The sequence below is a fragment of the Anomaloglossus baeobatrachus genome, chromosome 11 (assembly GCF_048569485.1).
Source record: "Anomaloglossus baeobatrachus isolate aAnoBae1 chromosome 11, aAnoBae1.hap1, whole genome shotgun sequence".
Classification (NCBI taxonomy): domain Eukaryota; kingdom Metazoa; phylum Chordata; class Amphibia; order Anura; family Aromobatidae; genus Anomaloglossus; species Anomaloglossus baeobatrachus.
Genome location: NC_134363.1, coordinates 10,482,387 through 10,494,585, shown reverse-complemented (window position 1 = coordinate 10,494,585; position 12,199 = coordinate 10,482,387).

The following is a 12,199-nucleotide window of genomic DNA, read 5'->3' as shown; positions in this document are numbered from 1 at the left end:
CTCTGGTCCCCGCACCCATGACAGGACCAAAAGGGCAAACACCTTTTTCGAGCCTCTTGCCACAAGGATTGACTGGTTCCAGCCCCAGGGCTGAGGGTTGTGGACTCTCGAAATATGTTACTTAAATACACAATAAAACAGTTTGTGAGCTGATACGTAAAGAAAACACAGTGTAGGCAAGTGACTCACCCGAAAGATACGCCGGCACAACCATGACCCGGTGGTAGAAGCCCTTGTTTTACTGGTCCAACAAGAATATTCACAAAACCTGAGCAGCCGGCAACGGGGGGAATGAAGGAGCCGTAATCATGTCTTATCTGATGGCAAAGCAATTACCAAGGAATAGAGGAGGTAAGTGGTGGAATGATGGAAGAGATCTGGAGGAACGACATGGAAGCTTCTGAAGATCTACACTACAGATAACTGACTAATGTGAGTGGCCACACCAGCTGGTACCACCATTAACTGGCCAGCTGAGATCATTAATGTGAGCGGCCGCACCAACTGGTACCACCATTACCTGGCCAGCTGAGATCAATAACGTAAGTGGCCGCACCAGCTGGTGCCACCATTAACTGGCCAGCCGAGATCATTAATGTGAGTGGCCGCACCAACTGGTACCACCATTACCTGGCCAGCTGAGATCAATAACGTAAGTGGCCACACCAGCTGGTACCATCATTAACTGACCAGCCGAGATCATTAATGTGAGTGCCCACAACAGCTGGTACCACCATTAACTAACCAGCCGAGATCATTAATGTGAGTGGCCGCACCAGCTGGTACCACCATTAACTGACCAGCCGAGATCATTAATGTGAGTGCCCACAACAGCTGGTACCACCATTAACTAACCAGCCGAGATCATTAATGTGGGTGGCCGCACCAGCTGATACCACCATTAACTGACCAGCCGAGATCATTAATGTGAGTGCCCACAACAGCTGGTACCACCATTAACTAACCAGCCGAGATCATTAATGTGAGTGGCCGCACCAGCTGGTACCACCATTAACTGGCCAGCCGAGATCATTAATGTGGGTGGCTGCACCAGCTGGTACCACCATTAACTGGCCAGCCGAGATCATTAATGTGAGTGGCCACACCAGCTGGTACCACCATTGACTGGCCAGCCGAGATCATTAATGTGGGTGGCCGCACCAGCTGGTACCACCATTAACTGGCCAGCTGAGATCTGCTCTCCCCAATCCATGATTTTCTGATAAATCACGATCGTCAGGAGGGTCCCTGACCCAAAACCAGAGGATTGATGAATTATAGCGTTCACCACCATATATAATTCTACCTGCAGTCACCAGTAGGGGGAGCTCCCTGCAGACAGATGCATACAGTTCTCATTTAAACGCTGGAGCTCCCCCTAGTGGCAGCTGCAGGTGGATAGAATTGGATTTGGAGCTTTGTATCAGGAAAGCAACTCTGATTTATTATGGAACTAATCAGCACAGAATTTTCAATCGAAAACCGGAGATTACTGCTGAATAAGGAACACAAGAGGGTTTTCTTAGTAAAGAGCAGAGGCTCTCCCTCGCGTGAAAGCTGTAATTCCATAGTAGTTATGTTGGATATCTTTCTGTCACTTTTCTTTGTAAATATAAACACTCTGCTGTCACCGATAACAATGAGCGCGGTGACAAGTCACAATGCCACCTGCTCCTCCGGTATTTGCTGCAACAGCTACAGAGTCTGATACTGAATGAAAGGGATCTCAGATGGAGCATTGTCCTAGAAAGAGCGCACCGTGAGGTTGGGGGTGGTATTACAACAGAAAACACATTCTCTCTCTACATATATATATATATATATATATATATATATATATATATATATTTATATAAAAATAAGGGGTTACTCACTTTTATATATATATATATTTTACACAAAAGGGAGTAACCCCTCACATTTTTTGTAAATATTTCGCTAGTATAACATTGTACATTTGGTGCCCTCTAAATAACTCAATGCGCAGCAATTAAAGTGCATCAATCACCAGGATTTTCCTATATAACCTAAAGTCAGTGCTATATTTGCACTATCATACCGATTCTATACATAACTTTTGTGGTCAGCTCGGATGTATTGGTAAAGACTGTAAAGTGAACAGATTTTTGATTGACAGCAGCTACAGCTGCTAATAGCTGGGGTGGGTATTGATACTGGGACAGAGTTTCACCTTCCAACAAGACAATGACCCAAAGCTTCTGCTAAAGCAACATTCAGGGGTCGTAAGGGGAAACGCATCAATGTATTGGAGCGGCCGAGACCTTAATCCAATAGAGAACCTGTGGTCAGACTTGAGGATCGCTAATCACCAGAGGAAGCATGTCTGCCTGTACCTGTAAAACATCTCGTTCAGATTAAAAACCTTGATGGTGATATTGGAGGTCGTAAAGTATTAAAATTAAGACTATGGACAGTTCAGATGGATATCGATCCAATAGAAATACAAATATGTATTAGATGGTAAATCTGTGCTGTGTGGAGCATTTTGCATTTGGAAGGGTTTTGTCACAGCTCTGCTGTGTGGAGCATTTTGCATTAGAAAATGCTCTGCTATGTGTCTTGTGCACTTGCTGACAGGTTGTCTTTCAGCACTAGGGTCCATGCTGGTTTTGGGAGGTGCCTTCACAGATGCGCCTACTTCCAGGTGATTGCTGTTTCTTTAGTGGGCTTGCTCTGTCTGAACTTGGCTAATCGTACTTCCTGTTTGCTCAGTGTGCTCTTGGCTCCTGCCTGGTGTAAGTGTTCTGATCTTGGCTCTTCCTGACCATGTCTGTCTGATCCCTGAAACTTATACGTTATCTCCCGACTTCTAACCTTGGACCTCTTCCTGACCATGTCTCTCTCTGCTCCCTGAACTTTATACGTTACCTCCCGGCTTCTAACTTCGGATCTCTTCCTGACCATGTCTCTGTCTGCTCCCTGTACCTTATATGTTACCTCAAGACTTCTGACCTCGGACTTCTTCCTGATCACATCTGTGTGTTCCCTGAAACCTATACATTACCTCCCGGCTTCTAACCTTGGACTTCTTCCTGACCATGTCTGACTGCTCCCTGAAACTTAAACGTTACCTCCCGACTTCTAACCTCGGATCTCTTCCTGACCATGTCTCTCTCTGCTCCCTGAACTTTATACGTTACCTCCCGGCTTCTAACTTTGGACCTCTCATCCTGACCATGTCTCTGTCTGCTCCCTGAACCTTATATGTTACCTCCCGACTTCTGACCTCAGACCTCTTCCTAACCACGTCTCTGTCTGCTCCCTAAACCTTATACATTACCTCCCGGCTTTTAACCTTGGACCTCTTCCTGACAACGTCTCTGTCTGCTCCCTGAACTTTATACAATACCTCCTGACTTCTGACCTTGACCTCTTCCTGACCACGTTTCTGTCTGCTCCCTGAACCTTATACATTATCTCCTGGCTCATGATCCCGGCTTGTCTGACTACCCTTCTATTCATACTGCTTGTAGTGTCTAGCATCACATTTTACAACTGGTTTGGGCTCCACCAACTGGTCAAACATGTGCCCTCTCTCCGTTCCCCCACGCCTCCATTGTGTTGCATCTGCAGCCGAGTGCTCGCTCTTGGCCAGGAGTTGGGCAGGGAAGTTCCGTCACTGCTCGAAGCTGTAAACCCCGGGCCAGAGATACAATGTGACGGAGGCTCATAGGACTAGTCAAGGTGCGGTGAACACTGGGGAAGCCAAAGACATGAGAAGTGACGTATATGTATTTTTCTTCTTTTTTAACCTTTTATCGGCAGCAAGATGGTGGTCACAGCAGGTCCCCATTTTGCTGAATTTTAAAAATAAGAATGAAATTCACAATTAATTCATTATTATATATAAAATTACCAAACCATGCCACTATCAATCCATGAATTATGGTCAGACAGTCAACATATCGATGGATGAGCTTGTCACAGACCACGGCCCACAGAGCACACATTTCGCGCACACAGGGTGTGGGCTCCAGCCCATATAGAACTTATGTCAAAAATGAAATATGAGTCACCAAATGCTTCATGTCTCACTCAATCATTCAAGGGTTCAATATTGGCAAAGAAAACAAAATCCCCAACTTTACACGAAGGACTTAGACAACTTACCCTATCAACATAAGTGTATGACATTGAGTCAATATTTGAGGGCAAGGAACAAAGAATAAAACACAATCCAAATAGTAATGTGATAAGTTATTTAATAACAGCACACAAAGAAATGCTCCCAGACGTGTATAAAAAGAAACTCACACGCCTCCAATGTACACACGCAGAATAAATACAAGGCTTCTGAGGAAGGACCATTGTCCCACGTGTAAGAATTTATTAGGTTTATTGGACAGAACCACAATCCAACTTCTCGAAATAATTTTATGTCAATCTAGAATAACCAAAACACGTTTGATAAAGCATAAAATATCCGAGAAAAGCCACCAAATCTGATGCCCACCTGGTCACCAAGAGCTGTTCATAGACCACTGTAGAAGACACTAAATGAAAGGACAACAAGAGATGTTGAGATCCACAGTAAGGCACTAGATCACCAAGGAAGAAGATGGGATCAAAGCCAATAACACGATCCCTCAAAAATACACACCCAGTCACCAAAGATGACTGCTTCGCCAGGAACCAGTTACCCAAAATGATTAGGTGCGAAATACTGAAGATGGATGGTTCTCCAGTTACCAGACACTGTATTTAGATGGTTCTTCAGTCAATATTTACTAAAGATGAATGGTCATGCTCATATCAGTAACCAGATATGGATTATCTCCAGGTATAAGGAGTGAAAGATTCTTCACGTACAACATCAGTTGTCAAAGATGGATGTCCTCCAGGTAGTAGTTACCATGGATGGACGATTCTAAACATATCAGTCACCAGAGATGGATGGGCTTTCATGTTCCTGTCACCAAAGATAGATAGTTCACTTTGTACCAGTACCTTACTTACAGATAGCTTTTTGCTAAATGCCATTCGTGAGACATGGATGGTTCTCCAGGCACCGGTTCCCACAGATGGATTTTCACTAAGTACCACAAAGCATGGATGATTCTCCATATACTAATTTCTAAATATGAATGTTCTCCAGATACTAGCTACCAGAGATGGATGTTTTCTAGGTACCCATCATGAGGCATGTATGGTTCTCGCCATACCTGTCACCAGAGCTAGATATGATTGAATGAGACAAGAAAAATTTGATGACTCCAGGGATTAGTTACCAGAGATGGATAGTTTTCAGATACTTACCAGTACCACTTAGTGAACAAATGTAGACCTGGTGGAGGAAGGTTGAACTAGATGGACCTAGGTCTTTTTTCAACCTAAGTAACTATGTAACTATTTAACCAGAAATGGATGGTTTCCAGGTACTAGTCATGAGATGTGGATTATTCTCCATGTAACAGTAGATAAAGTTGGATAGTTTTCAAGTATTAGTTGCAAGAGATGGATGGTCTTTCATGTTCCAGTGACCAGAGATGGATGATTCTCCTTGTGTCAGTCACCAGAGGTAGTTTTTATATAGCTCATCATAAGTTGATTATACTCCAGGTTCCTTTCATAGGAGATGGATGTTCTCCAGATACTAATTACTGGAGATGGGTGGTTCTCCAGGAACTAGTTACCAAAGATGGATATTTTCCAGGTACCAATATTGAGAGATTAATGTTTTTCCACATACAAATCGATAACGATGGGTGGTGTCCAGGCCCTAGGTACAATAGATGGATAATCTTTCATGTTGCAGTCAACAGAGATGTATGGTTTTCTTTGTGCCAGTCACCACAGATCATTTTTATCATACCAATCATGAGAAATTGGTATTCTCCAGGAACAAGTAATCAAAAATGGATTTTCTCCAGATACTAGTTACCAGAGATGACTGGTTCCCTAACCACCTGTCATAAGAGATGGATGTTCTCCAGATACTAGTTACTAGAGATGGATGGTTCTGTAGGTACCTGTCATCAGAAAAGGATGTTCTCCAGATACTAGTTACCAGAGATGCCTGATTTTCCAGGTACCTACCATCAGAGATGGATGTTCTCCAGATACTAGTTACCAGAGATGGATGGTTCTCCAGGTATCTGTAAGGATGTTCTCCAGATACTAGTTACCAGAGATGCCTGATTTTCCAGGTACCTACCATCAGAGATGGATGTTCTCCTGATACTAGTTACCAGAGATGGATGGTTCCCTAACCACCTGTCATAAGAGATGGATGTTCTCCAGATACTAGTTACTAGAGATGGATGGTTCTGTAGGTACCTGTCATCAGAAAAGGATGTTCTCCAGATACTAGTTACCAGAGATGCCTGGTTTTCCAGGTACCTACCATCAGAGATGGATGTTCTCCAGATACTAGTTACCAGAGATGGATGGTTCTCCAGGTATCTGTATGGATGTTCTCCAGATACTATTTACCAGAGATGACTGGTTCTCCTTATACTAGTTACCAGAGATGGCTGGTTCCCTAACCACCTGTCATAAGAGATGGATGTTCTCCAGATACTAGTTCCTAGAGATGGATGGTTCTGTAGGTACCTGTCATCAGAAAAGGATGTTCAACAGATACTAGTTACCAGAGATGCCTGGTTTTCCAGGTAGCTACCATCAGAGAAGGATGTTCTCCAGATACTAGTTACCAGACATGGATGGTTCTCCAGGTACCTGTCATTAGAGATGGATGTTCTCCAGATACTATTTACCAGAGATGACTGGTTCTCCTGATACTAGTTACCAGAGATGGATGTTGTGCAGGTATCTTTCATCAAAGATGGATGTTCTCTAGATACTACCGTATTTACTGGAGATGGATGGTTCTCCAGATGCTATTTTGCGTAGATGGCTGGTTCTGCAGATTCTAGTTACCAGAGATGGCTGGTTCTGCAGGTACCTGTCATCAAAGATGGATGTTCTCTAGATACTTTTACTGGAGATGGATGGTTCTCCAGATGCTTGTTACCAGACATGGATGATTCTCCAGGTACTAGTTACCAGAGATAGGTAATCTCTTGGTACAAGTCATGAGACGTGGGTGATTTTCCACGTACGAGTCGATAAAGTTGGATGGTGTCCAGGTTCTAGTTGCAAGAGATGGATGGTTCATAATGTTTCAGTCACTAGTGATGAATGGTTATCCTTGTACCAGTCACCACAGATAGTTTTTAACATCTCAGTCATCAGACGTTGACTACTCTCGAGCTACCATTCATCAGAGAAGGACAATTCATCCTGTACCAGTGACCAGAGATGGATTGTTATCCAATGATTGTCAAATGACTATAAGCACGTGTCTTCAGAGAAACATCCAAGGCCATACTTTTCTAGTCACCTGACCAGTGAAGCCAACCAAAGCCACCAGCTGTCCTCATGAACAGAGCAGATTTTTGGTTAAATATAGGGACCCCCATACAGCAGTATGAAAAGTCATGCTGGGCATTGTCTAGCCCAATTTGGTCAGTATGACCATTGCACAGACTCAAGTAACCAATATGAAAATAGGAGAACTGGAGTCAAAAAGTGCCAATAAAGTGAATATATTTTATTAAATACAATAAAAAGATGTGCAAACAGCAAAAAAGAGGATAAAAACACATAGGGGTGTGAAAATGCATAATCAGGATCAAAATGATAAACAGTAATCACAAATGGCCAGTTGGAGTAATGTAGATCAAGCAAAAGGGAAATGTTAGAACAGGCATAAACCAAAAGGTATGCAGATAAAGTGCATGTGCAATAATGCATGCAGTAGCCTGCTCAAGCACACCCAGATTAGTTAATAAGGCATAATACCGTCCAGTGAATGTTTGCGAAACATTCAAAGACAAAGTGGCCAGTGCATTTTAAAGTGACTAATGCATGATCCCAAAAACACAAGAAGGAGGCTCCCCCATACCCCACCAACGTACGTTTCGCCTAGTGAGCACCGTGCTCAAGTTCGGCTTCCTCAGGGAGGGAGAAGGCAGCGCTATGCTCGTTGCAGTCCAGGGGTTTTTTATTGTAGGGCGCGCACACACTTCCGCGCACGTCACATCCTGAAGTGACGCGCGCGCACGTCGGCAGCGTCCCGATGGGGGCGGGCCAGCCGTCAGGCGGCAACACGCACGCGCGGGAGCAGGGACGCGTCATCCCACTCCCGCGAGAGCGCGGCAACCAAGGTGACGGCAAGCACGCCCACACCAGGAAGGAACAGACGGGCCGCGCGTGCAGAGGAGAATGACTGAGTGCTCAGTCATTCTCCTCTGCACGCGTGGCCCGTCTGTTCCTTCCTGGTGTGGGCGTGCTTGCCGTCACCTTGGTTGCCGCGCTCTCGCGGGAGTGGGATGACGCGTCCCTGCTCCCGCGCGTGCGTGTTGCCGCCTGACGGCTGGCCCGCCCCCATCGGGACGCTGCCGACGTGCGCGCGCGTCACTTCAGGATGTGACGTGCGCGGAAGTGTGTGCGCGCCCTACAATAAAAAACCCCTGGACTGCAACGAGCATAGCGCTGCCTTCTCCCTCCCTGTGGAAGCCGAACTTGAGCACGGTGCTCACTAGGCGAAACGTACGTTGGTGGGGTATGGGGGAGCCTCCTTCTTGTGTTTTTGGGATCATGCATTAGTCACTTTAAAATGCACTGGCCACTTTGTCTTTGAATGTTTCGCAAACATTCACTGGACGGTATTATGCCTTATTAACTAATCTGGGTGTGCTTGAGCAGGCTACTGCATGCATTATTGCACATGCACTTTATCTGCATACCTTTTGGTTTATGCCTGTTCTAACATTTCCCTTTTGCTTGATCTACATTACTCCAACTGGCCATTTGTGATTACTGTTTATCATTTTGATCCTGATTATGCATTTTCACACCCCTATGTGTTTTTATCCTCTTTTTTGCTGTTTGCACATCTTTTTATTGTATTTAATAAAATATATTCACTTTATTGGCACTTTTTGACTCCAGTTCTCCTATTTTCATATTGGTTACTTGAGTCTGTGCAATGGTCATACTGACCAAATTGGGCTAGACAATGCCCAGCATGACTTTTCATACTGCTGTATGGGGGTCCCTATATTTAACCTGTTTGCTTTCTGTGTTTCCCACAGTCTCCCTTAAGGCAATCATGGACTTCAGAGCACGTGATCGTGCGTGGAATAATAGATTTGACGACCTTTTGTGCAAATCCAGCGACACTAATCTACCTGGTGATGATATGTGCCCCCAAGAAATTCTTGTCTCCAGATACAGGGACCTCCTCAAAAAAAGATTGCGGTTGTCATGGAACCGGGCACTCCTGATTAGATATATTGAAAAAGATATGGTCCCTCGGGGTCTGAGGGTTCAGATCTTCCCGTCCTTTCGCATTGAAGATGACGACTTCAGGGATAGGTGGGAGGATCTGGCCCAGACCTGTTCGAAAGGTTTTCTGACACTACTTAAAGACCATAATAGTCGGTCCTTGACAACTATGGAATCTGATTTGGAGACATTAGAAAAATCCCTTAAGGAGAAATGTACGTCTGAGCAGTTGTCCAAAATTAATGAAGATATTGAGGGGGAGCTTTCCAAAATTGAAAAGGAGACGAAGGACTACAAACTTCGGAAATTCAATAGGGACACTGCAGACTATGCTTCACATAGTGCCTATAAATGGCACTCCGGCTTTTCCAGAGGACGCCGGGGCTCACGGCCCAGGGCCCCATACAGGGACCGGTCTCCTTCCGCACGTTCCATGGTTTCTGGTGAAGGATCTTCGTCTGAGGCATCTGGGGGTACACTTGATGTGGATGAGAGTGTCGGCGCCCGGGTTAAAGACCGTCGTAAACAACACTCCACATGGAAAAAACCCTATAAGTACGTTGACAACCACAACCACCTCCAAATTGTTAATCTTTCTGATCATGTGCTCACAGATGCCCAGATTGAGGTCCTTTCAAAGGGATTGTCTTTTTCACCGACTAACGGTTTCCATCTTTTCACAGCGGTAAAAGACGTTAATCTCTTCGCCAGAAAGGTACTTCTTAAACGTTTCCATCATAAGAAAGGCGCGGAGGTGGACAGTTCCATGGACCCTGTGGAAAGAGAGGCGCTTCGGGCTTTGGAGGACCTCTTACGTGAACAGACAGTCACAAATACAGGTGTGTTTCCTGACTCATTACTGCCTAGATCTACTAAATTCCCCCCCTTGTCCCTCTGCCCAGCGCTGGATATATTTGTGAGGTTGGTTACTAGTGACTTCAAAAAGATTCCAACTAGAAGGACTAGAGACAACCTCACACATAGACAACGGGCTGCATTAGAGGAACTTCGTTCCTATAAAGATATCATCATCAAAGCGGCGGACAAGGGGGGCAACGTCGTGATCTGGGCAGTAGACAAATATGAAAAAGAGGCAATGAGGCAACTGAGGGATAGGGAGACCTACACGAGGCTTACTTGTAGCCCTTTAGCTGTATACTCTAAAGAACTGACCCACATTCTGGAGGCGGCGCTGGAGAAAGGCATTATAGACCAGAGGATGTATGACGGACTCTCCAACAAGACACCTAAAATTCCAACCTTGTATTTTTTGCCAAAAATCCACAAAGATCCCGTCAATCCTCCGGGGCGTCCTATCGTGTCCGGCATCGAGGGGTTATGTGAACCCATTTGTAAATTAATTGATTTTCATCTTAAACCTCTGGTTGAGACACTCCCCTCGTATGTCAAGGACACGACGGACGTCCTCAACAGGATTGACGGCATCTTTGTGGAACATGATGTACTATTGGTTACTGTCGATGCGGAGAGTCTGTACACATGCATCCGACATGCGGATGGTCTGGCAGCAGTCCGCTTCTTCTTGGGGATGGACAGTCGATGCGGCAGGATGGGGGATTTTATTCTTGAATTGCTCCACTTTGCCCTCACTCATAATTTTTTTATTTTCAACGATCGGTATTACCTTCAGGGGCGCGGCACTGCGATGGGCGCGGCCTGCGCGCCTTCGTACGCCAACCTCTTCCTAGGTTTCTGGGAGAGGTTGGTTTTTGGTGACGATGGTGCGGGGGCTGGCGCCCATGTGCAGTGCTGGCTAAGGTATATCGACGATATTTTAATTTTTTGGCAGGGCACTGTGGAGCAGCTTGAGACATTTATGGGGGAACTTAATAATAACATCTTTAACATCAAATTAACGCATAAGTATAGCAGCAGTTGCGTTGACTTTCTGGACATTAAAATTTCAGTCGGTTCTGAACGAACCATCCAGACCGACGTCCACAGGAAAGAAACATCAGTCAACGCACTGCTGCATGCTTCCTCTGCACATACCCCCTCCACCATCCGGGCCGTGCCGACTGGCCAGTTCCTCAGGATGAGGCGGATTTGCTCGTCAGACACCGCCTTTGAAAATCAGTCTGCCGATCTCCAGCGCCGCTTCCGGGACCGAGGCTACAGCAATCGGTCCATCAAAAAGGGTTACCTTCGTGCTAGGGACACCCCTAGACCTCAGTTGCTCTCATATAAGCCCAGGCAGGGTCCCCCAGAGCCCGAACTACGCTTCATTGGTACCTTCAACCATGAGTGGAGCACTATGAGAGGCATCCTCAATAAGCACTGGCCGGTGCTCCTATCGGATCCTGTGCTCTCAGATTTTCTACCACGTGCTCCATTGGTTGCAGCGTGCCGGGCTAAAAACCTACGGGACATCTTAGTGGCCAGCCATTATGTCCCTCCCGCCCGTAATCCATTCGGCTCTAGAGGTCCAATCACGGGCTGCTACAAGTGTGGCCACTGCATGGCCTGCAGAAATGTAGTCTGATGTACGACATTCTTCTCGTCTGACAGGGCACAAACATTTCAAATCAGGAAATATATAACATGTGGATCCACACATGTGGTATATTTTGCTGTGTGCCCATGCTCCCTGATCTATGTGGGGCTCACTTCCCGTGAGCTCCGCATTAGGGTCAGGGAGCATGTCCGTGACATTGAGGCAGCAAAATCCGCCATGGACATCACACTGCTCAAAACGTTACCCCGGCACTTTAAGATCCACCACAATTGTAATTCTGCATTATTGGAGGTGCGGGGCATTGACATGGTGAGCAGCGGGTCCAGAGGTGGCAATCTCAAAAAAATACTTGCCCAATGTGAGGCTCGTTGGATCCACCGTCTGGACACGCTGGTCCCAAAGGGACTCAAC